The sequence below is a fragment of the Molothrus ater genome, chromosome 2, assembly GCF_012460135.2.
Source record: "Molothrus ater isolate BHLD 08-10-18 breed brown headed cowbird chromosome 2, BPBGC_Mater_1.1, whole genome shotgun sequence".
NCBI lineage: Eukaryota > Metazoa > Chordata > Aves > Passeriformes > Icteridae > Molothrus > Molothrus ater.
Window position 1 is genome coordinate 33,894,656 of NC_050479.2, and position 26,588 is coordinate 33,921,243.

At 41.0% G+C, this 26,588-nt stretch overlaps 1 protein-coding gene across 6 annotated transcripts in view; it reads left to right on the forward strand.

Moving 5' to 3' along the window:
- The window catches only part of JADE3 (jade family PHD finger 3), a 64,638-nt gene continuing 38,050 nt past the window's right edge, over positions 1–26,588 (forward strand). For 3 of the 6 annotated variants that reach the window (XM_036382086.2, XM_036382097.2, XM_036382105.2), the window contains exons 1-2: positions 88–141; positions 17,670–17,722. The gene's annotated coding sequence lies outside the window, so the exon portion shown is untranslated. Of the gene's footprint in view, positions 142–17,669; positions 17,723–20,949; positions 20,975–26,588 lie in introns of those variants that run through there. The other 3 variants (XM_054518630.1, XM_054518631.1, XM_036382114.1) reach the window with 3 other exon arrangements.

Genomic DNA, 26,588 nt, shown 5'->3' on the forward strand with positions numbered 1-26,588 from the left:
GCACCAGCAGCACCCGCAGCAGGAGCCGCCGCCGCGGCGGGAGCGCCAGCCCTGACGGCCGCGGCCGCCCACGGCAGCGAGCAGGGCAGGAGGAGGAGGAGGAGGAGGCGGCGGCGCGCCGGGCCGGGCCGGCGGCGGGAGGTGAGCGCGGCCCGGGCTGCCCGCATGGAGGCGGGGCGGGGGGCGGGCGCCGGGGCCGCCGCGCCGGGCCTGTGCGGGGGAGGCGCCGGGCCTGCGGCGGCGGCGTTTGGCGCCAAGGCCGGGCAGGAGGGAGGAGGAGGAGGAAGCGGCGGCGAGCGCGGGGAGGCGGCAGGCGCTGCGGGTACGTGGGGCAGCGGCGGAGAGCGCGCGTTGCCGCGCCGGGGGCGGCAGGGCGGGCGGCGCGGCGGGCAGCCCGCCCGTCCGGTGTGGGCGCTGCGGCCCCGGCCGCGTCCGGAGGGAAAAGTTACGGCGGCTCCGGAGCCGGGCGGGCGCTGCACCCGCCGGGGGCGGCAAGGGCCGGGCGACCTCCGGCCAAGCGCCCTTTTGTTCGCCGCAGCCCGGAGAGGCGGCGACCCGGCGGTGCCTGAGCCGGCGGGGCCCTGCGGAGCGCGGCTGGGCGTGGCTGGCGGGCAGACAGACAGACAGCCGGGCGCTTGTCCGCCGCCGAGCACCGCTCCGCCGGTATGTCGAGGAACTTGCTAGAACTGAGTTTGACAATGAAGCGCTAGCGCAGCCCTCCCGCCTGCCCGGCCGGGCCGCCAAGGTAAGTTTTTTCCTGAGCGGCGGGGGCGGATGGCCCCCCCAGTGCCCCCTGTGCCTGCCGGCAGAGGAGCGGGAAGGTCCCGACTTCAGTTCTCCAGATCAAACCTTCCTCCCCTGAATGCTGTTCGCTTTAATGCTGTTCATGTTTCTGCAAAGGCATGGCTTCGTTCTACGGATGTACCGCGACCGGTATGGTTAGCGGCTGGGGATGTAGTAAAACTATTTATACTTGCAAATAATAATGGGATGATTAATGGGAGAATTTGGTACAGGACACCCTAAAATGCATGTTACCAGGCAAATAAACACCACTTTTTTCTGTCTTTTAACTGGAGTTATTTTATAAAAAGCACTTGTAGTTACTTGAGGAGTTCAGCTATTGTTTGCAATTGTTATAACGAGCAGCTATGTATTTTTATTAAAATATCACTAAATTTGCACTGTGCTTCAAAGCCCAATGGTTTTTTTCATGTTCAGGAGAAAAGGGATGCTGAAGACAACGTCCAAGTATGATTAGAAAACCTTCAATTACTACACACTAGATACTTGAAAGCTGTTGTGCTTCTCTGTTAATATAAAAGAGCCTTTGCACTAAAACTGAAAGATTAAGAGAAATGTATTTTGTCCTGATGCTTGCAAGATGCTTGGTCAGCAGCTGACTTTTTACATCAGGTTGGTGCTTGTTATGGGCTGTTGTGTAGAGCATCTCCAGCACACCTGCTCATCTCTACACAGTGAGACCGCATCTTAGTGATGGTTAGAGAGCTGGCTTGAAAAGTGTGAGAGCCTTAGGCCGGAAAGGTCGACCTGGATGAATGCACGTTTGCATAACATTCCAGCTTGCCACAGAGCTCCTTAAGGAGACATCAGAAAAGTCTTTACCTGCACTTACCAATGGGAGAAAATGCAATTTGATGTCTCTTTGGTTAAGAATGGACCTTTTCAAAGTAAAAGCAAATTAGTACTTTTAGGAGCTAAAGTTTGTGTTGTTTTGTTTTTCTTTTTTAACTGAACGTCTGACCTCTTTTCAGACTAGACATGACATGCCCTGGTTTTATTGCAGAGAGGAGGAGAACTCGAAAGGTTTATTTGCAAAAGTTGGACTTTAGATGCAGTAAAAGTAATCAAAATAGCAGAACTGTTTCTGTTACCTGTCCCTCCTTTGATGTTTCCTCTTTCTAGGTTCCTCTTACAGAGCAAGCTGCCCTCCCCCAGTGGCAAAAATTCCTCTGAATTGGGTCTGACTGTAGGTCTTTTTTTGTTATATTTGTGTTATGTACATGTAGCAGATACCCACAAAGGTTTGCTAGAGAACTGATGTAGGAACATATGCAGTGGCATTTATTGGCAAGGATGCGTGTTCATTTGGGATCTCATTAAAACCATGAAAATCCGCTGTGAATATAAGAGCCTGGGATAGATCTCAGTGTAGTGTTAGAATAAACCCAGCTGTTTTCTTCTCGTGGTTCTGTACACTTCCTCTCAGCACCAGAAAATCAGGAAGTTTGTGTTTAGGATTTATTGGGACACCTGGGATTGTTGTGGGCTTTAATTTTGATTTTTAAAATATATACATACTTTTAATAGACCTGGATAATTCACTTATGGAGAAGAATTTATATGATGCCTTCTTATCTACAATTGCGTATTATTTTTACCTGTACGTTTCTATATGTATATACACATGGGCAGAGACGTGTGTGTGGTCACTGTAGTAGCTCCCACATGCTGAATGCTGTAGAGCATTTTCCCCAAGAGCTTGCTGCAGCTGGCCTGGGGGATGTCTTGACTGGTGACCTCAGCTCCTGGCTAGTGTGTTGGCAAGTGTCCAAGGCCATGGTGAAAATGGCTGGATTTGGTAGACCTGATGGGGAGAAGTGAAACTAAACCCTGCACAAGCTGACTTGAGTTTGAAACACTCCTGCAGTGTTCCTTGTAGTCTATTTAGGTAGCTTATTTCAATCTTTGTAATTAATTTCTGACTATCATGCCCCAGTGGGTGAGAAGCGGGGCATGGTGCCTGCATATTTTTGGTTAGCTTGGCAAGACATGGGATGCATCTGGAGAAGGAATGTGCACCCATTTCTGTTGTGCATCTTTTATCATCCATGGATGGAAATGTCATGTAAACATCTGTTTCTATGGTTTGTCTTCCTCCTTTAGTCCCTAGAAGTCTCCTTCAAAAGTTAGTATGTGCTTTGGGGGGGCTATAACTTGAATGGGTCTGATGGTGTAGTGTTATGACCACTCTTCAGAAAATACCACATAATTTGATAGCAAAGAATGTTGTATTCAACCAAAATGTAAAAGTCAATATTTGGTTAAGTATAGGTATAATTCTCTCAGTGCATTTGTAACCAAAAATTTACTGTTTTGTCTAGATCAGTGGTAGTGTTGTGTTTTAGTTGGTGACTTCTTTCATTATGGACAGAAATGGACTGAGCCAAAACTTGCTATTTGCGCATGTTGCTTAATCTCTCCACTCCCACAATCTTTGTGGGTGCTATAGCTAAGGGAGCTCAGGGGCTTTTGCATTCTACAGAGAGGGGAGCCTCTGACATTGTGTGGTGTTTCTCTTTTCTGAAGACTTGAACTGCCTGTAACGTTCAAGGCTTCATGTAATTGGAGACATAAATACAATTTTTACATTCTTTACTTAAAATGGAAACTAACAAGTTAATAATAGCTCTTATCGGGGGTATTTATGTAATGGAAGCCAACAGATGCTATTTGCATCTTGAAGAGCTGATGTACAAAATGTTATGTCAAGGCCCTGGCAGGTTTTGTGCTGGTGGAGGCTGGGTCAGGTGGGAGTGGGAGATGCTGGAGATCTGGAGGGCTTGATGGCACCTCTGAAAAGTGAGATAACTGTATGAAATTTTACATTTTAACACATAGCTTATTTTAATCTAATGCTGCTAATAAAAAGGATAGTGTTTCGATTTGAGAATTGATTTCTTTTATATTTATTCATGTTAAATGATCAATTACACCTGTCACTTTAAAAGTACTTTTCTTTATGCTATTTTTCAGCTACAGCTGCATGTCTGATGAACCCCTAAAAATTTTGTCTATAGGTACTATTTTTATTGATACTTCAACTTATTTTGACTACAAGAAGGTATCTGGAAAAAAAGTTTCAGAAATGTGACAAACCGGGTATTGCTTTCTGTGGAAAGATGATGATGTAATTGCCAAGCACCTCCTTGTTTCCCTGGGCTGTTCACTCTTTCTTATTCATTTGCTTCCAAGTTACCCTGTTCTAGATGACATCTGAACTCTTCCAACATTTAATATCTTACTTCAGTGTGTAGGAGACCAAGAATTTAGGGATGAGAGCAGTCTGGGATGCGTGATCTTGGACCTAAGGAATGCTCCTGCATTTGTAGAGCAATAATGCAGGCTTTACTTGGATTTAAAGGAATGGAAGAGACCCCGAGCTGTGAGCATGACTGCGGAGGCACCCCTGGCACTTGCTTAGTCGCCCTCTTCAGAGAAGCAGGAGAAGGTGGGAGGATAAGCTCGTGACTGCTGATGCTATTTGTTATAACTTTCTCCTGGATTAAATACTGGGATGCTTGCCTTAGCTTGTTAAACTTTGTTTGAAATCTTTGGAGTGCTTTTCTTCTTCAAAGTACACCTGTTACAGCATTAGGTTAAAGAGCTGTGCTTCCTGATTATTGAATTGAATGGTGAACATAACAAATCACGTTGTTAATGTCTTTTTGTGTTTTAATTAGAGCTCTAGGAGATGTTAAAAAACAGGTTTATGCCACATGCCTGACTGGTTGCTAAACTGAATATGCTTGTCACACAGTCTTGGGGGAATTATGTATTATTTTGCTAATCTACTGTTCTGGGCTTCCCCCAGCCCCCTTTCCTTCCTTTTTCCTTTTTTCCTACCTTGCTCTAAAAAGTTACTCTTGAATATTTTCTGAGGGTTTGTCTTACTTGCTTAAAGCTCCTGACTGTTGACAGCCTTAGCTGGTGAAAGGCTTAGGCTCTTGCTCATGTCTTAAAGAGCAGTTTCATGCCTGCACAAGTGGTTTGGTGCACAGCAAGTCCAACAGCCTCCGAGAGTTAGCGTAGTGCAGTGGGTGAGTCGAGGTTGGGATGCCTGAGATCCTCCAAAGGGAGGGGTGATACCCCACACAGCAGGAGCTGCAAAGTGAAACAACTGACCAGGAATGTTTATTGTAAGTAGGTAATTTTGTTTGACTATGTTTTCCAAGCTGATTTTTATTTTCAGGTAGCTCTTGTTTTGGAATATGTTGATGCTGTTGGGTTGATGACAAAGTAATGAGAGGAGAACTGCATAGGAGAAGTTCTGCCTGGGTGTTGTCTTTTAATTATGCTATATAGTTTATTATGTAATATTGAATGAGAGAAATTCTTTAAATCTGTAGATAAATTATGGATTTACTACAAGTTCTAGACAAGAGCTACAGTAACGTGGCTGTTCACAAGCCCTTGAAAACCATAACTAAACTATGAGCTTTCGTTCATACTTAAAAATCTAAGTCTTGATTTAACAGACCAGACAGTTTTTAAATAATGATTCCTCTATAGACTGTGGTGGTATTGAGAAAATTTCTTTTAGTGTGCAAATATTTAAATCTTCCCCTACATATCAAGTATAGCAGAATAAAAAGGTAGTATTTTCTATCTGCTGACAAGTCAGAAAACCTGACATCTTGAGCTGCTGGATACAAAAGTGTATAGGAGAAATGTCTACCCTGTCAAGGGAGGAAACAAATGTCCCTGGTGGGACTCCTTAGGTTTAATTATCTTTATTTGTTCTGCTTTTAACTGCTTGTACTTATTTAATATTTTTTCAGTGTTAATTTGCAAGCTTTGATATGAAAGTGGCTGTAGAGGACTCATCATAGGAAATAGTGTCCGTGTCCTGTACAGGCTTTGGCTTTAATGAAAAAGCAAGCCAACCGAGGACCTTGTGGAGCTGAAATACTCAATGTGTGAGTGCGTTAGGGACACACAGGAAGATGTAAGGCTCAGCAGTTATCTGGCCAGGAGGAGCCTCAGCAAAGAGGTAGGACTAATACCTCTCCCACTTTTATTAATACTTGGATAGAAAGAGCATAGCAGTAATAAAGTGGTGCTCTTCTTCCTGCTTTCATACTAATAGACTCTTTTCCCAGCAGGAAAATAGTGACTGAAATAGTGATAACGAGTGATTACTCTGCAGTGCAATGTAAACTTGTTAGATGTTGTTTGATAGGAGGGAGGATAAAAATGCTCATTTCAAGCACATAACAGCTTTTTATGGTAGCTTTTTTTTTTTCAAGAACTGCTGACCAGAGCACTGGAAAAGGAAGGGGTACTGCTTGTCAGCGTTGCTGCTATGCTTTGACATCGTTAACCTTGTTTGGGGGAGTTCCAGCAACTCTTCTGCTTGGGCCTAATTCAAGAGCAGTTCTGTTCTTTTACAAAAATCAAATTGCTTGTCATTTAAGTAACTGAAAGGGAGATACTTAAACCTGATAATGAAGTTGCAGTCTTCCTTATGTTAACAATGTAATCATTTCCATTGTAGCATGAAATGAGCAATCTTAAGAAGTAAGTGAAGCATTTTGCTTGACAAATTTGAGCTTGCAGCTCTGCAACAGAATGTGCTGGGAGCGAGGGAGGAATCAAAAAGTTGATCTTAATGTAAGGTACATGTTTATGAACAACAGTATTGTAATGGCTGTTGGCATACCTAGGAAGTAAAATTCACTTCTTATAGTACTGATTCTTGTATGGAAGATATTTTTTCAAAATACTATGTCTGTATAACAGATACTAATTTTCTTCACTTTCTTTGGTTAGTACTTCTTCACTTTTTTGGGCCAAAGAAGAAAAAGATGAAAAAGCCCGTGGGAAGAAATAATTCCATATTTTTATATAAATAGAAATGATATGAAATAGTTCTGTATGCCCTTTGCAACTGGTATCCATAAAGTCAAGTGGTTTCATTTTGATTCTTGTAGTTTTGTACTTTTTAATGATTCATACTATAATTTCCAGTAATATTTTATGAAAATTGTGAAAGCTGTTCTTTATTCAGGTATTTTTCAGATGCCTAAGTTTGCTGCAGTTAGTAGTAAACATATTTTTGATCCAAACACTTACATAGATAGCTAGTGTACAAAGAGTTTACTTAAAATGGCAACTGAATGAGATTTTGCCGGTGACTGACAGGTTACATTCATGTGTGTTTCTGCAGTTTTGATGGAGATCTGACTTGCCTTATTTGGTTGCATACCTATACAGGGACAGAATATCTGTGGTTTAGTACTGTAGAAAATGGGACTCTGCTCTGAGCTCCAAGAAAGAGTATGTTAAACTTTGTTTCAGTACTTAGTATTCTCAGTAGTCTTTCCTCTGTTGCTTAAAACTGAATACATATGGGTCTGATGCATGATGCTTTCATTTTTCTTCCTCTGTAAATGCCATAAGACTTCAGAAGGTGGGACATAAGTTATTAGAAAGCTTACACTCCTGCCAATCAGCTCAGTATCAGTCAGAGCCCTGTGACTCCCATTACGTGGATTAAACTGGCTTAAGTGTTGTCTTAGATCCTTTGTTTGGCATCTTCTTGTACTTGTTCTAGATTTGCAGAAGCCTCTATATGTAACAGCAAACAGGGATGTGCATTAATTTAGTGAAATCTAGTAGCTTTTGCAGGTGCCATTTCATTCTCTAAGATTATTGAATTGTGAATGGGATAAGAATTGGAAAAAAAGTCTGAAGAAACTTAAGGGAAAAAGTAAAGCCTCAATTGCAGATGAGAACTTGAATGTGATTTGTAGTTCTTACTTATCTCTCTCAGCCATCAATGTCTTTGATGCCTTTGTAGTGTCCCTTTGGCCCTCCCCTCTTCTTTTTGACTTAACTTTCCAACTTTTCCTTATTATTGGAGAAATCAGTGTTTCCAGTGAATGTCTCACAGTCTTCTTGGGACCCTGTAAATCATCTAGGTAAAATTAAATCTGTCTCCTCTACTAGACTACAGACTACAAACTTCCAGATTGTTAGCAGTCAACCTGAAAGTATTTTGGCAGACTTGTTGGTTTGGGGTTTTTTTGGTGTAAGTTTGCTCAGCCTGATAAAGGGGGCCTTTTCCTTCATCAGTGTTTTTTTGTAAGGTTTTTTTTTTTTTTTTTATCTGGTGCATTTGTGGGAGTTTACATATGTGTATGTACAAAAGTGTCATGCATTGCAAATTCAAGTTGTATTTTTAAAAATTCATTAAAAGAAGGATTTCTGATATTAAACTTTTTTCCTGGTGAATGCTGATATTGGTGTGATGACTATTTAGCTAGTGTTTAACAAGAAACCCTTCTGTGTTATGCCTGTACATAGGTAAATTTTGCTTGGTTAAGGAGGTTAAGTCTGTATGTTGAACTTAAACACGCATCAACAATTGTATTTAGTTTGGTACAGATAGTGAGAGTGTTTCAAAACAAAGTTGCTTTTATATTGGGAGGAACTGCTTGAAAAAGTGAGACAGTGGCAAAGCATTGGTTTAGTGGAGTAACTTTTAAAACATTTTAATGCATCCTGGTTACTTGTATCAAACCCTTTTTTAACCATTTGCTACCCTTAGATAATTTTTTTGTCAAAATGCTATTTTTCTTTCCCCCTTTAAATAATTTCAGGGAATCTATCCTAAGCTCATGCTATCAAAGAAGTCAGCTTTCATAACAGCTTGAAGGTGTTACTGTGGTGTAACTCTGTTATAATGATCTGACTGGTCATGTACACCTAATTCTGAAGTGGCATTAGTGTCAGCCTTTGCACAAGGGCTGTACAAGTTGAGCCAACTTCACTCCTGTACCAGATTCCTTTGGCCATAACAAAGCATGTTTAGATCTATCTTTTAGAGGATTTAATGTCACATTAGGGTGCTCTATGCCACCTCTGCCTGTTTGTGGTCTCTTATAGGTTCACAGGGATTTAATCAGTCAGAATTGTGGATTTAACTGCATAATGGCAATTCTCAAAGGAGACAAAGCTCAGCTTCTTTGTTTACTTCTGCTTTTGAGCTTTCCAGGTCTGGCAGGATTATTGACGTTTTTGTGCTTCAGGTAAGCAGAAGTAATGTAAAACTCTTAAGGGAGCAAACCTATGAAAGCAATTTTTCTCTTTTTTTTTTTTTTTTTAATGCTAGTGTATTGTAAAGGGCAGTATTACCTGCTGTCCTTCTTGGAACTGGTGGAAGCCCATCCATAATGACGTGGCTGGGAAACTATCCAAATCTAGTTTTATCCCTTGCTAAGCAATATCAGAAGTTTTGCCTCTGTAAAGGCAACAGATTTGTGTAGTGGAAGTCCTACATTAATAAACTACAAGAAAACAGAAAGGTCTAAATATTTTAGACAATTCTGGTAAAGGTTTTTCCTTTTGACAGTAAGTTCTTCTAACAGTGGGTGCTTTAAAAAAGAATAGTTTTCATGCTTTACAACTTGGTCTTGCAATCCCCCACCCTTCCCCAATATATTTGCATCAGAAGATTTTAAGAAGAAGTAAGCTCAGTTTTGTAATTTAGGAATTCTGATCACAAATTTGTCAGATAAATGTTTTGCTAATTTCTGGCTTTGTTTTGGCACTGGCTTTAATTCCCATTGACTCCACTAAGACCAAAGTTTCTCTGCTTGTTTCTCAGAGTTTGTCATGTGTTTTGTCTAACTGAGTAGGAATGACTTTGGAAAAGGATTGACACAAGTTTCTTCTTCATAGCAGTAAAAAAAAAAAACAACCCAACACAACCCTTTCCAACCATTTAAGATCATCTTCAATGAAGAAGGCATATTTGGTTGCTGCCATGGGATTTGCAGCCACAGAGGATGAAGGTGATGAAGTCTTGTTTACTGTGTTTTAGTGTCTGCTGCTTCATTAATCGTCATTTGATTGTGCTCCCAGCCTTGTGTTTTTGCGGTCTAAGGGCAAAGCTTGAGTGCTTTATTTATTTATGCAGTTTCTTTGCAGGGGAAGGTGACAGTTTAAGTGCTGGTTTGATGTCTGACCATGAAGGAACAGAGAGACTTTCCTTATGAAAAATCACAAATACTGATGTGCCAGGTTTAATAAAGGATGTTAAAAGTACTTTAAATCACTGTGATAATCAAGTGAAGTTAACACTGTTACCTTTTTCTTGCCCCCCCTTTTTTTTTTCCTCTGGGAGCTGACATTCAGTTAAATACTGGACTAAATGGTTTTATGTGAGGTGAGCTGTTTATGAGGGTTATTTTTCTGTGGCCACTGAGACCCCCTTAAGGGCCAGGAATATTCAGTATCTACACTGCTCTTTACTCAATTTCTACATAGCTGGGGCATTTGAAGAAACTCAAAAGTGTGCTCTGTAGCCTTTCTGAAGCCCTGTGTTGTACACTGGTGAGCATCACAACTTAGTGTATCCAGAAAAGGAGACAGAATCTTTTCTTGCTGTCATCCAGTTGTGAGATAACTTTCCTCCTGTAATCCAGGCATAAATTATTCTCAATCTTTTTGCTTGTAGTTTCCTTTTTTTTCCTTCTATTTGCATTGACTAGGATAGGAACAGAGGCTCAGCAGGCTCATTTGTTGTGTAAAAGTGGGTGGTGGTTTGAGCCACGAGCTCTTCTTGACACTCCCCAGAAACTGGTGGTTGGTCATCCTGCAAGTAAATGATTGAAGCAAAATATCACAACATAGATAAGAAATGCTTGTACAGAGTGGTCTTCTGGTGAAGTGATGGGAATGACCATAATGCTTAAGTGCTGTAGGTAGGCAGCAGCAGAGTTGTGCAATGGAAAAAGGTTTGAGGAAAACGCAGAAAGTGCTGGGACAGACTCTTGGTGGCCCGGAGAGGAGGACTGGGAGGATGGGATGAAAACTAAGGACAGCCTTTGAAGGTATGGCAACTGCTGACACCTTATGTGATGCTGAATTTGATGCTGAAGAGGCATATGAGGAGAGGAGGAAGAAAGGTTCCAGCATGTGTCTGATTCCTGAAGGTATCCTTTACAGGATTGCAAATGAGTAGCTGAATCTGTGAGAAGAGAGAGTTCTGGCATCATTCCCTATTTGGTGTGTGAACTGGCTGTCCTGAACATGCTGGGCACTTTGAATCTCACTGTAAAGACCTTTCCATTTGCTGGGTGGGGAGTTAAAACCTTGTGGTGTTTGCTGTTTCTTGTTCCAGAGCTCTAGCTTGAGTACATTGAAGTGCACATTTTGGTATTACTTTCGTCCAAAGGTTAAATATGTCCCTTCATATTTTATATTGTCATTGTGTGAAGGATCCACATACTGCTTTTAGCATTTGTAACTCTCTTTTGTGTGTGGTGGGGTCATGGAACTTGCTGTGGAGAGTATGGAAGTGGCATAGCTGTGGCATCAGAAACATAACATCTGTTATCTTACCATACTTTGTAAGTTCTCACACTTAAATAGTTTTATTTTTTATTTTAAGATCTGCACTAAAGGTCTGCGTACAAATATAGTTGCATTAAATAATAGAATTTGGCTATGGAAAAAGATGCTTCTAGGTCATCTAGATTATTGCTTCTGAAATGTTTGTTTGAACCACCCTTCAGAAAATAGCATGGAACAGTACTGCCATCACTCAGCTACAGGAAATGCACACGAGCACATCTGTTTAGTACAGGAGGTAGAAGTCAAATGAGGTGGGTTGATAGTTGAAATCCAACTGGCCAGCATGTGGCTGTGGCTAACAGCAGGACGTGTAATGATCTCCTTCCTCAAGAACTGCATCCAATTTGTTTTGCTCCAGATCCTCATAAATAGCTTGTTTTTGCTGCTCTGTGGCTCACAGACCTGTTTTCAAGTTTCTGGTATCAGGTAGAGCCAAAATACTTCTGTTGTTTCTGCCTGTACCCCATTCCAGGCTTTGTGGATCAGGAGACCTCCTGCCAGTTTGCTATGTTTTTATCTCAGTTTAGATCTTGTTCTGCAGCCTTCTGCCTCATGCATTTGTATTCTTTCTTCTACATTCCTCTGCCTTGAGGTGCATCCTACTGCAGGGAATACCTCCCCTTCTGAGAGAGATGCATCCTGCACCAGGCTGAAGTAGCACATCGCCTTAACATTTCATCCCAAAAAAAGGAGCAGGGATCTGAGCTGCTGTGTACTAACTGTCCTTGCATGCAGCCGTATACTGTAGCATCTGTCAGGGATATCTATAGATAGACAGATAGATCCCTTAGTCTCTAATGTAGGGAAGAGAGATGGAATGGTGGAATAGCTGCCTGGGATTGCTTTGCTCTCACCAGCATGCAGCGATACACGAGTTCTGTGGCTCTCTGATGCACAGTACTTGCTGCTCTGCATGTCTGCATGGTGAGGTGCAGCCCTCAGCACAGACAGTCCCAAGAAACCACTTTGTGCAGAGCTCCTTATACTCAAGTCCCATGAATTGTTGCCTTGCCCTCCGGCTGCGTTGAGAAGAGCTGAGCTCCACGGAGCATGTTGTGTTGGCAGCACAGCAGCCGGGACTCTTGTCCAATCTTTGTTTAAACGTCAAGAGCTGCAGCCTCCAATCCTCCCCCTGGGGATGTGGGTCAGCAGTTCTCACTCTCAGGATGTTTCCTTAATGCTAAGCTTAAACCTTTTGGGTTTTGTCTTAAGTGTATCCCATTTCATTTCATCTCTTACAGACACAGGCTTTTGTTTGACTAATTATAATTTCCAGTCTGTATATGAAGAATGTAAATAACTTTGCATCTTAAAGTAAGCATTTGTTTATGTTGGTGTTGGTAGCTTTTCCCTCTAAGGGCAGTTTTTTCAGCCTGACTCAGTTTTTTGCATGTGTATGTAGCTTATGTTGTGTAACAATGATTTTCAAGTAATCGATAAGATGTTTTGAGTGTTTTGCAGAATGGTTGGCACTACACACAGGCTAAATAACTGCTCTGTTGGATCACCATCTGATTGCCTGGGGCCCAGGACTTCAGAGCATTTCATAAAATGTCTTGATGTTACTTGTTAGTTGCCTTATGAAACCTATCCTTCTAGACATCCTGCTGCATTGTTTGTCTGAAGGTGGGGTAAGCTGTGGGAAATTTTTTTCCCAGCAAGTTTAATTGGTTGCTGGGAATTACTAAATCACTGGCTGTTATTAAGAATAGGCTTGTTGCTGCATAAAGGTGTCACAAAATAGTTTTGTGACAGTGGGAAGAACTGAAGGTGCTAGAAGGTTGCAGGCTTTACTAAATGCTTTCAGCGTCTCTATCTACCTTAAGGTGAGATGGACTGTCTTTAGATTTTTACAATGAAATTGTGAATTTATACTGAATTACTTTGTTGGCTAAGCCAATGTGGAAGAGGGATGAAAATCAAAGAGTACTTACTGTAGTCAGTACTGTTTAGAAGCTTGTGAAGAAGAGGAAGAATAAACAACAAATCAGTTTATTACAAGCAGAAATCCAACACTGTTTGCTTCAAAGACTTTGTAGGGATTTTACAAGACTTTCCTTAAAGCTTACTCACTTTTTCTTTGCTACCTCTAATCACTGTAGGATAAGTGTTGCCTGGAAATAGCTCTTCAGTTAAATATGATGGGTACTGTTTTGGTATTTGGATACTTGTTCTGTTATGATTTTTTCAGAACTATAAGGGAAGGAGTACCATTACCTTAAATACTATGTTTATAATCTTAAAGACTACTGGTTTTATTTCTTTTGCTGTCTTGGTAGTATTAATTTTTTGACCTGCCTTTTGTAAGAGGTCTGTGTGATGTTTATTGGTAGTCTGTGGGGAGCTGTCTGTATGTGCTAGATATCTGAAACAATCTGTAAAAAACCAGGAAATTATAAATTTTTCTAATACCTTTCCCACCTAAGCGGTGTTATATCCCTGGGATTATTTATGGAGGAGATGTGAAGCATCTCAAGACCAGCTTTCTAATTCAGTTTTGAAAGTAATTTGTGAGGTAGGAATTGCACAGTAGATGATGCAAGTTATCAGGCAATCCATATTATCAGAAGCTAGCTAAGGAAGCATGGATTAGCTGAAATGCTCACAGGAATGTTTGTAGCTGCTCAGAGAAACTGAGAGGATAATTGCTAATTAGTTTCAAACAAGACAGGTGAATTAATATTTGCAATTAAGGATGTGGGTGAAGGAATGAGGCCTCTGTTCATTCAATACCTGAATCAAGCTGGGTGGAGCTGCATGTCTACTTGAGAAGATGCTTTGAACTCAGAGTTACTTTGATTTGAGATGGAGTCTGGAAGGAGGGGTTGGATGGGGCTGAGCAGGACATGGAGGGGCAGCTCTGTGACATAAAGGTTTGGCTGCATGCCTGCAGGCTGGGGGCAGTGGGCCCCAGCAGCAATAATTGCTCACAGCCAGGACTTGAGACATCAGTCGTGCTGCTGCAAAAGCAAATGCACTGGAGTTTATATGTAGGATTATTATCTGCAACTCAGGTGACTGTAAAGGATTTTTTTTCTGTAAAAAGATAATAGCATTTTTTTGTGTAGGGAAGGATTCAGATGGGGAACTTTGTTGAGGATATCACAACTTCATACTGGTTTTGTGTGCCAGCCCAGGAAAGGGTGGTGGACAGCAGCAACTAGAAGAATCAGAAATGTAGAAGACATGTCCTATAAACGGAAGGTGAGAGAACTGGGTTTTATTTAGTCTGGAGAAAAGACAAGGACCTACTGAAAAGAGAGTTAGGTTAGTGTTCAAACTGTGTCAACAAAAAAGAGGTGAGATCATCGGGGTCCAGTGCTAGGAGAGACCTGGTAAAGGCTTGAGCAGCATGGGGAAAGGTGTGCTTAAAGTGCTGGGACAACTTGCTGGCAGTAAGGGTCACACTGCGTGGAAGGAGCTCCCCTGGAGAGGCCCAGGAGCCTCTGTAATGCAGAGTCTGAGTTCTCAGTCCTACCTGGCTGTCCTTTTTCAGGACCCTGGCAGATCTTTATTCTGTGACCATCTCTGTTTTTGCAAATGGCAGCACAGTGTGTGGGATGGTTGATGAGAAAAGCACGAAGCTCTATTTTCAACCAGTCCAATTCTTGTTTTGGTGGCTTGGCTGTTGGTAAGCACTGTGGTAAATTACAGAGAGAGAGATAGTATAGCAGTAGTGATAACTACAAAAATAGATCTGTGTTCCAAGTGGCCTTCTGTTGTTGAAGTTGTATTTTAAGAAATAAATCTTGCTGATGCTTTTTTCCCTGGTGACGCTTAGTTTCCAGGCAGTATTTATGAAAAGCTACTGTGCATTTCTAAGTTTGTTTTATGTGTCTACACTGTCCTTTAGCTCCTATAATTTTTTTTTTTTTGTTTCTTCATGCCACAGTTTCTGTTGCTGGCCCATTGCTTTTTCAAATGCATCTGGAGTGTAGGAGTTAAGTCTGTTGGCAGTCTGTGTGGAAGGGAGGGTGAGCATCTTCTGTGCATTCTTTACCTTGCTCTTGAACTTGCTGCTCACAGGGAGGTTGGTATTCTTCCATTTTTTATAATCTGTTGAGGAAGAACCCCAGATCATTAATTTGAGGTTACTTAATTTAGAGCTTTTCAATTAATATGTTGAGATAGCTTTTAAAGCTTTTAAAACAAGGAGGGGGGAAATAGTATTTTGTGGGGGCAACTGTATTTTTCATCCCATTGTGTATATTTGTTCATGGCTGTAAAGTTGGGACTGAAGATTATGACTATACTGTGAGGATTAGAGAAAGAAAACAAGTTTTAGTTGAACCTTCCAGTATTCCAGAGTTCATCTTGGCATTTGACTGAGCAAATAAATGTGTTTTTAATGAAGAGTTCAAAAATATATTAGTTTTGTGGTTCAGCTGAGAGGCAAAAGCTGTGGTTTTGTTCACACTTAAAAGTTGTAGGCTGTGTTGCATTTTAATGATGCCATTTGAGCTGCCACAACCAGGGCTTTGCTTGTGTTTCTATGGAAAACTTATATTACATGGGTTCAATCGGGACATTAAAGAATTATCCCATAATGAAATAAGTCAAAAGAAAAATTCTTGGACAATGTTTGGAACCTTAGCCAGCCATTTACTAATTATTTACTTATTTTCTTCCCTTGCCCTCCCTCCTCCAGTGTGTTTTGTGGGTGAGGCTCTTGGCATTTCTTAGCGGGAGGGTAGAGGCAGAGTACCAGGCAAGGTAGCACCAGCAGAGCAGCTGTTTAAGTGAGCCCCTCTGGTCACTCCTACTCCCTGTGTGCCAGGTGTTCCTGCTGCCCCTGAGCTGGGTCCCTCTGGATGGACCCTCTGGATTGCTTCAGGCCACGTGTGTGGTGGTGGTGGTGGCCAAGTGTGTCTCCTTATCTCGAGTTAAAAACCCGACCCACATAGTGTGATTCATGTTTCAACAACCTTGGCTCTGGTATTGCTTTGATCTACAGATCTTCTTGTGTTGCTCAAAGTTAATTGCTTAATGTGGGGTATAGCCAGAGAATGTCAGGAAGATGGGAAGAGGAACTTAGGAAGATTTAATAAAAAGAAACAAACCCCCAAATCAAGCACCTCTGCTGCCCACCCCCCCTCCACCTGCAAAAAAACCCCTAAAAATAGTGCAAAACACCAAACACAGAAACACAAAAAAACGCCCAAAAGTGAAACTTTAAATCAAATAGAATTAGTAGAGCCAAAACTTCAAACTTTTGCATAGTCAACATACAGGAGCTGTAATATATTGTGTTCCTCTTCTCTTCCCCACCCCCCTGCCCCCTCACATTGTAAAGAAATGTTTTCTTTTGATGCCACAGCCTAAGTTGAGCAACAATAGTTGTAATAAGTAATGGGATCCGTGCCACTCCTTAGTGGATGGGTGGTTGTATCTTTTTCTTGTACTCCAGATGGGTGGAGGACCGCAGATGTTAGAGCATGGTGCTGACGCTTCGGCCAGAAACTGCCTTTTTTCACTTAGAAAAACCATGTCATATCCCCATTTTTAATTATTTTTCTTCTGGCAGGCTATGCAGTTATCGCTTCCTTGGTTTTTACTTGCATTTTTGCTCTGTAATACTTTCTTCCACAGCTCGTAGCTGTCCTGTTTTTGTTAACTTTTTCTCCGAGGCATGGGGCAGACTGCCTGCCAGGACAGCCCTTGGTCGGGCTGCTGACATCTCTGAGGAGTGCTGCAACTCATCTGTTGGGTGTGACAGCTGTAATGCCTTTGCCATGTGCACTACAATAGAGCACAAAACATACATGTGCATGATCCTGCAGGAGGGGAATGTGGGCAGTTGGTAGAGGGAAAAATTCCTTCTATTCCCATATTTAATGTTGCTCAAGGCTCAGGACTAGATTAAAAAGGGCGAGTAAGCAGAATCCCTGCCAGGGAAGCTAAGCTATTTGGGATTGTCAAGGAGAGGTCTGGAGGAATGTCGTGGGGAATTAAATCAGGAGCCACATGGAGCTTTCCCTCTATGCTTATTTTGTTTGCCCTCATGTGAATTTCTAAGAATGCATGGTTTGTGGAAGACCCTCTTGAATGAAGAAAGCATCGTGTTTGAGGGCAAATCAACACCTTAAGCCGCTGAATAAGTGTGCATCTGTTTGAATGTGTTTGTTGAAGTGGTTTTATTGCCAAAACAGGATAGAGAAAATACTAATCAAAATTTCATTTTGTTGTTATTAGTAAAGTTCATTCATATTAAGAGGATGGGAAAATCAACTTTGAGAATATTCTTATAAATTTGTTTTTAGCTGTAGTACTTATTGCATTTCTATCATGGTATGTGCACATATAGCTGATATATTTCAGTTTCCCTCATATCAAAAGAGAATTGTGGAATTTAAGGCTTTATATTCTGGGCATATATTTTGCTTGGGAAAGCTGCAATAAAAATTTAATACAACCTTCACTTACTTGCCAAAAATTAAATTGTAGCTCAAACATGAAATGCCTGATGTCATTCCTACTACCTAAAAGCACTCCTTTCGTTTTTTTAGGAGCTTGTGATGTCATCAGCTGAAGCGAAAACATCTACCTCATGACCTGGCATGTAAGTGAAGGAGGAACTGATACTTAAAAATAAATAAACAAATGTGTGTGTTGGTGTTTACAATGTGTAAATTGAATCTATATACCTTCAACTTTCAGATATCACCTTTTGAATGAAAGCTTTCTGAATTTTAAAGGAATATAAAGTCTTTTAAAGGGGAGGAAGTCATAAAAGAAGCTGTTAACAGTAACATTTCAGCCTGGGGGACTCCTTAATAATCTCAGTTAAAATCTGTCTTATGTATCCCATAATGTTTGAAATGCTGATAGGCATAGATGAAAAATTTTATCTTACCTAAGTATTTACATGTGCTGCTTCTACTCCTTGTTATTCTGTGATTCTTTTCTGGATATAAATTCTGATATTTGTGATGAATGTATACTATACATGGTGATACCCTTCCTAAAATTAAATACTCTGCTTGTGCAGAAGATTTATATTCTTGATATACTCATGATACTTCACTATGAACTTTCTGCAGCTTTGTGACTCTTCTATTTTATTCCCTTAAGTAAGCAAAAATATTCCAATCCTCTGCAGAGGCATTTTTAGATTTTTTTTTTGTCTGCCCACTCTGCTTTTCTTTTATGTGGCTTAGAGGATTAAAGTGCAGTCAGTGCTTTGAGGGGCCAATGTCAGCAGTGAGCTGAGTGTTCCTAATTGGTGCCAACACCTGTCCCTCATTATGAAGCCTTGTTCAAGCTGTCCGGTGAACCGAGGTAACCGGCCTCCCTTGCATGTCTCTAATGTGATTATAAAGCCCTCTCCTCATGCAAGTTTTATTACTTATTCAACTTTTGGACTGATGTGGAAAGTAAAGCTAAGCTGAGCCATTTGGCTGGCTACCAAAGATCCTAAGGACTGGCAAAGAGAAGGGATTCACTCATCTCAATTTCAAGAATTTTAGATCAAAGCTTGCTTCTGTTATGACCGTTTAATTTTTTTTTTAAATGGGGGGAGGGCAGGACTGTTTCTTGGGGTTTTTTTCCCTAGTTTTCAACGTCAAATACTCTGAATTTAGAGACCAGTTCTACAGATTCCAGCTGAGCTGTGAACATCTGAGTGCAGCTGCTATTGTGCATAACCCATTGATTTTCTGCAAATAGAGCTTTGGCCTTGACTACTCTTGCACCATCGCTTTGTCTTCGAGGGGTCAGGGCTTAGCAATTCTTTTCTCCACAATACCAGCGTCAGCCTCTCCTCCCACCTGATTCTGTACTGTTAGCAGGGCTGTGATGCATTGTGCTTTGTCATAGCAGTTGGAAAAGATGACCTCAGATAGATTTCACCAATGAAATTGATGGCTCAGATGAGATGGATCACTATCATGTTTAGGCTTTGCAGGCAAAAGTTTAAGCAGATTACATTTTTCTAAGTAGTTTAGGTAGGTTTTTAGGCGTTTAGCTTGCAAAATTCAAGTGTGCAGCAGTACAGTGCTGGCTGGAGGTTTTGGGTTATTTCCTTATGAGGGAGGAGAGAGGCAGAATAACTTCAGATGTGTATCTTGGAAAGGTTTGAGATAATAAACCTGTAAGAATCACATGAGAACACTGTTAGTTATCCAGATTTGGAAAAATGTAAGAAAATGAAAGTGTAGTGGATTCTTAAACTTGAGACATGGAATTGGAATTCTAGTTATTATTCTCCTCCTATCTCTAGTTATTAAGGGGATTGAATCTCTGCAGAATAGAAGAGAACCCAAAAGAAAATCCCAAGTGGATAGGGCCCTAAGGTGGATGTAGGCTGTATTTGTACAACTGTTTATTTGATTTCTCCTTAAAAAAGAAAAACGAAAAATCAACAACTCAAGCACACTGGGAATGATCTAATCTTTTACTTAATAATTTTGACCAGAATCGTTCTGTGAACAGCTATCAACAAATTTTAAGGGCAACAGTATGTCAAGTGTCAGAATCTCTGCTGATTGTGCTCATCATAATCAAAATCTTATCTGATAAACAGACTCATTTCAATATTTATCACGGCCTTATAGACACCCCTCTGATCTGTAGTCCACAGAGGTCAGGTTAGGAAGTGATGAATTAAAAACCAATGAAATCCATAGCATAAGAGGATTTAATGGGTTATGAGTATGTGTAGTTTCAGATTATTTACCTTACTCAATTAGGCCAGTTGCTCTCTCTGATAATGATCAGCAGTGGACACCTTGGGAAAGAAAGCTTTATAAAGTTCTATTGACTCTGTTTCTTCTAGAATTTTGATTTTGGGATTTCCAGCAGATTGACATGACATTGTGTTTAATAGCCCTTATTCTCCATTTTGCTTAATTTCCTTCAATCTGTTTGTTTTTCAGCCTCTGCAATATGCTATAGCATGGAGTTTCTCAAAGTCATTTTGTACATAATGATTTTTTTTTTCCTTCATTTAATTACTTTCCGTTGAGGTTTCTTCTGTAACTTTGTTTTCCTTGTCTCCTGGGCCATGAGAAGCTGTGAGTAGTCTCTTCATTCTGTTGCTTCTCTTTGCCACTTAAAATAGATCTCCCCTCTTCTGTATCCTTCTTTCACAGATAGTCTGTTTCATCTCTTACCCTAAAGCCATGGCAAACTTTCCTTAGAGCTCTAGGTGGGGTTCACATTTTACAAATACTTCTCCAATGGTGTTGAGGGAGCTAGAAGATACTGCCTTGCACTTAGCCTGAATGAGTGATCCACTAATGTTGCTCATCCATAAAGCTTTCTCTGTGTCACTGAGTGGGTGTAGCAAATGAAACCAGACAGGTTTGTGTTGGTGCTTGTTGCTGCTGCTCCTGGGCCTTCCCAGAAGGCTGCCTCTCTTGCATCTATGTGCTGTTCTCCTCCTACAGTAGTTTGCTACAGGTGATTTGGGAATGTCCAAGTACTGGATTTTTAAAGACATTCAATTAATGTGTGTGTTTTAATCTTCTTCAGACCTAGAAGTGTCTCACAGGTGCTGTGGTGTGGCTGTGTATGTATTAACTAGAAACCATAGTTAATGTTGGGATAGGCCAACAGCACTCTGCCTCACTGGCAGGATGGCTGAGGGAGTAGCTGCATGTGCCTGATCTGTGATCTGCTGCCATATCACAGCTTCTCTGTGAACAGCCAGTCACTTTTGGTGTTGCAGAGGTGGGGAGGTGGATGGCCAGAGTCTGGGGTGGTTTTATTCTGCCCCAGTCCAAGTGCAGGCTTGATTGTGCCTTCTTTCCTTTGCAGAGCCCCTGGTAACTAGTACAGCTGCAGTATGCCCCATGTCCTGCAGCTGGGTGAGGTAAGAGCCTGCAGAGAAGGCAGCTTCTTTACAGGTCTCTGAAAACCTCCTTGACCAGGTGGAGTTACATGTACAAAAAATATCAGCTGCAGGTTTTGCATTGCATCATGGAGTCTTGAGAGTGATGCTGCTGTAAGGGTGGTTTTGTTTGTTTTGTTCAGTTTCATAGTTGTACTTTCAGTTGGAACCTCTTTTCCTGTTTCTCAGCAGAGATTTTAGTACTGTTCTTCACAGCATGGATTCAATTGCAGCAGCTGCAGCATCTTGTAGCTCTTACCATATGAGTAAACATTTAGTGAAACACCTTCCTACTTCCGTGGCTTGTAAGCATTTCCATTCTTCCCAGTACAGGAGTGCAGACAAGAGACCTGCTTTGGAGGCAGACTCATTTCCTCACACCTTGGCAGCTTTGGAAGGTCAGCTGTGGATAGTTCCTTATCCTCAGGGGATGGAGAGTGTTCTCCTCTACTTTGAGTCCACCTGTTCAAGTGCCCATGTTCTTTGTGATCCACCTTGTGGGTTGGCACCTTTTCTCCTGTGCCAGAAAAGCCACCTGCATCAGCACAGCCTGACAAGGACATGTTTTCTACTAGGAGCAGTATAATAGTGATGATCTAGTCTTAGTTGTTTAAATCTTGTTTATTTCCACAGAATAGAAGAGGAAGGAGGAATTTAGAGGACTGTTAATGGTCAGTCCTGATCAGTGTGTCCCCTCATTAAAAATATGAAAGTACTTTGGCTTCAATTTGGCCATTTGATGAGAAATTGAACCTTACGTGGTTTTCAGGATGCATCTCTTGACTGCTTTCCCAAACAAGATGTGGCATTTTTGAAACCTTGGGCAAATAGAATGGTCCTTTCCTCTCTTCAGGGTAGCATCGGCCCCAGTGAACAATTCTGTTACTTATTTAGTCATTGCTGCAGCTCGTGTTATGGCAGAGAAAAATACTTGTTTCTGCCTCTACTTTGTACATAAAAATGGACAAACATCACTTGGCCACAATACATCTTTCATGATGTTTTTTCTCCATGTCAGTTTGGTGATATAGAGAAACCTGGAATAGTATTATTTTTATAAATCTATTTTAAATCTTTGACTAAAAGACCCTCTGTGTCCTCTGATGTGTTGTATATTACAGATTTGTAGTACAATAACATTAATTTAATTAACCAGACATTAAAATTAATTTTAAATCATTACTTATTAAGACAGATTTTTTTATCTCTTCAAAAGATTTTAAAAAAATACTAACCTAAACTTAAAAGTATTTTAAAAAATCCTTATAGTAAATGATTTCTCATGCTGTGATGTTTTGACATGGAGAACCAAAATAATAATGCAATTGCATATATACATGTTGTGTAAAAGGAAAATGTAGAATGTAAGTATTCAACCAGAGATTTGAAATACTCCAAATACTGTTTAGAGTTCTGGCTGTGACAGTACATTCCCTTTAATTGTTCCTATCCAATGATCCCCTTAGTGCACTCTTTTTACTTGAGGAAAGCTTTAGCATCCAGATTTATTTCAACTTGTAAATGACAGCCATTTCTTGTCAGATAAGGAAAGAAATTATCAACCTAATGTTTCCTGCAGGAAAATATTTGTGTTCTTACTTTCTTTGTGTAGGGTATAAAGATGCATATTGATGTTTTCTGCCTTTTACAATCTGTCAGGTTTTGTTGGTGATGGAAAATTTTGAAGTGAAGTGGTTAGCCTCTTGAAAGCATTATAAGTAAGAAAAAAATGAGTTGAAACAGATAAAATAGTTAATGCAGGCTGCTGTTCTTGATTCTTTTATTTGATATCTGAAAAGAACAAAGCAAGAACAGTGAAACCTACTTTAATATATTTATTAGCAAGTACAAAAAAATTAAATTATTATTTTAAGCAAGTGTTTTGTAGGATATAAGAACTGTTTCCTATGCTCTTAATAGAAAAGTTGTTTTTCATAATCCCAAATAGCACAAACATTTCTAGATCCTTCCTTCTTTGATAGTGTTTTTCCTGCATGTGATCCTAGCTGCAATACTAGTACTGTCATGAAAGCATGCATTAGTACAGCTGAATAAAAGAAAAAGATACTAGTGGGCAACTGCTGGCAGCATCAGGCAGATGGGGCAAACTGGAGCTTCACTTGAACTAGTCTAATACTGGTTATTGCTTAATTTTCAATTAAGTAGGGATACTTCTGTGGGCTTTCTTTTGTCCCCATCTCCCATGTCCCTGCAGCTTCATCATTGTGCAACAGCAGAACAATACTTAGTGTATCACAGGGATTTTTCTTCTGTTTTTTTCCACATGTGCATCAGCACAGGAAGGGCAGTGAGTGACAAGGTCACAGAATATGCACTTGGGAGACCTGGATGCAGCTGCTTGCTGATGCTGGAGGCTCCAGCGTGATGTATGGCTGCTCTGCGCTGCTGCTCTGAAATGTCAGGGCTTTTAGCGCTTGCTTAATCTGAGCTTATCATGAGGGTAGATATGGTGAAGACTGAAAAACACTTAGAGCCAAGGTAATGTGAATCATACCAGTTCTTAAAATAGAAAGCCCAGCTAAGCGCTTGGAGGTTTTTCTGCTCAGTCATATTGGTGAAGCGTGTGCTGCTCCTGTTTCTCACCAGTGCTTGGCATGCCTGTGGCTGCAGTGTCCTTGCAGACAGACACAGGGCACGTGGCTGTCTTTGGGTGTGGAACCCAAAGGGGCAGCCAGCCCCTTGTTTGCCTGGCTTAGCATAGGGTGTGATGACTCTCCTGGTCCATTTTTAGTAGCAGTGCACCCACATCAGTCTTCAAAGCCAATGTTGTCCTTAGCTTTGTTTAGTAAGTGGACTTTTCTTCTTTTGTCCCTTGGTTCTTGAATGTCTTAGTGTTTAGTCAGGTATGAGTTTTCTTCTGAGGAAGCCCTGCAAAACAGACAGAACATGTTCAATAACTGTGAACCCAGCTGAGGGCTCTTCCAAGTGGATGAGGAACTGGGGTAGGTGCTTTTCCATGGCACTTGGTGCAGGTGCAGTTTTAGGGCCATATGTGAGCTGGCCTTGCCTCCTGGGCATTTCCTTCAGGGATCAGTTCACTGCTGTGTTGTTTCCAACAGCCTGACAAGAGACAGTTTATGTGATGCTGAGCAGAGGAAGTGAGAGCTGTAGTGGCATCCTTCTGTTGACAGTGTCCTGCTGGTCACCTCAGCAGGTGGTGGTGCTTGTTTGTTCAGTATCAAACAAGCACCATCACTTCCCATTGTGACTTTCCCGGTGGGAACTTGTTGCTCATTTCATCGTGCTGGAGACCTCCTTGCTCCCCCAGGGAGGGACCTACAGCACCGAGATGGACCTGGCTGGGGTGGGCAGGCACAGTACCCTGCTGAGGGCCGTGACTCCCTTTTCTGAGGGATGTATCCTCCTTTTTGCCTTTTCTCTGCCTGGTAGTGATGCCAGGAGGAGGGTGAGAGGAGCTGGGAGGTGGATGTGAGGAGTGTTCATGGGGCTGCAGCCACACAGACACACTTCAGGCGTGTAAGCGTGACAATGCCAGGCAGCACCAGACTGGTTGTGGTTCTAGGGAAGGAAGGGATTTGGGGTTTTTTTCTTTTATATTAAAAGCAGACTTGCATTCAAATGCAGTATGGTGTTTTGAAGGAAATAATTTTGTGTGTCCAAATCTCTGATGCTGTTTTAGGAAAATGATAGTCCTGTTAATAAACAGCTGGTGTAAAACCAGTGTGGTGTTCAGGAGTAGGAAACTGATAATGAGGTCTGAAGCAGAGAGTTGCTCAGAACCACATACAGAGTACTGTATTTGATTGAATTAACGACAGTCTGATGTGGTTTATTTTTGTTTTAATGAACTGTCCAGATCAGTATTGTCTTCAGGATGCTAATGCTAGAACTGCGTGATTAATGGACAGAAATATTTCCATGTCAGCCTGGCCCACCTGGCTGTTCTGTGTACAGGCCAACACGTGTAGCTTGTCTCAAAGATGAAAATAAGTCTGCTCAGTCAGTGCTGGGTGTCAGGAAATCACTGGGAAGACAGTGCAGTGTAATATCTTTATAGCCTCTTGGAGAGTTTCTGCTGAGGTAATGGTGGCACTGCACGTGTTGCTGGTGATTTGTTCTTCTGAGGATTTCTGGCTTTTAACAAGCTGCTTGGTGTGAGGCAATTTAGAAGGCCTCTGGTGTAAATCTGCTCCCCTGCCCTTGCAGTGGGTCAATGCATGGATGTGGTACCAGAAATTAAAACCTGTACTTCTGTTTTCAAGGTAGGAAAGGTACTTGGGGCTGTATGTTATCGTGTCATCAAAGCACATTATTAATCTGAAGTAGCATCACTTACCCTCTTTTTATACTTGGAAGGCAAAGTGATGGTCGTTAAGTACTTTGCACTAGGCTGAATGATGGATCATCACGGTAGAAGGGCACATGAAAGGATGTCAGGGTTCCCTTTTGGCCTATAATCCACAAGGAATGTGTGATTATATTTGGGGTTTCTTCATCCTAGTTTTATGATCTATCAGATTACTTCAGTCCAGTTCAGAATTTAACAATTTCAAGGGATAAGTCATGTTGGAATACGATATTTTGGACTTCTTTTCTTCTCCTTTTTAAACCTTCAGTACCTTTGAGGCAGCTGCTGAATTGCTTTATATAAAGATGCAACATCCAAGGAAGACAGAGTTTGAGACTGCCTTGTTGCTACTGCATTTCATATAGACCCACGTTATTAGCCAGATTCCTGTAATGTGCACTTCCTTGCTTGCTACAATTACTTACTGCCTAATGACAAAGGAATTGGCTGTTGCTGGTACTGCTGCTTCTAAAAACTGGTGCATTCCTCCTTTGTTGAATTACAGATTATTATGTTAATCAAGACTTAGTATGGAATAGTAGCAAGACAAATTTTATTTTGTGGTGGGCCCAGAACAATCTTCACAAAATAATTCCTTATTTTATTTTGGGAGTTAGGGGAGACTAGGATTGATGTGGTCACTTTATTATGGACTTCTTGAGTACAGTAGGAGTATACTACAAATTTTTAAGACTTTTCTGCTTAGAGTGAAATAAAAAAGCAATCACAGACTTGTTAAGGTTGTTACTTTGTTTGCTGATCATCCTCTTTTGTGAATTGTTTAACCTTTCAAACCTTTTCAGTGTAGCAAATATTGCTAGACCAGGTTCTAAGTGAGTATTTTTTCCAGTTTATATAGCCTTTTTGTGAGATTGGATAGGATATTTAAAAATAATAATAAAAAACCCAAACACGGGTGATCTCTCTTCCTCTAGTTATTTGAAAGGTTGCATTAACTCTATTCATATTTCGTAATTTCCCTGGCAGTTGACTATGAAATCTGACCTATTTAAATGGTTTTACTGTACTACATTTCCTGGAGACCTTTCAAGATAATTTGCTTCCTAATCTAAATTTAACAGTTACATAAACCACATTTTGGAGACTTGGAAATTGCTACCTACTGCCTCTGCCTTTTTTTTTTTTTTTTTTGTAGACAAGCCATATTGTAAAAATGTAAGTACAGAATTTTAATCTGAAATTTGCATTGTAGCCTGTCATTTGGTTTTCATACATAGATGCTGTTTTTCTTTTTAATAAAATAAA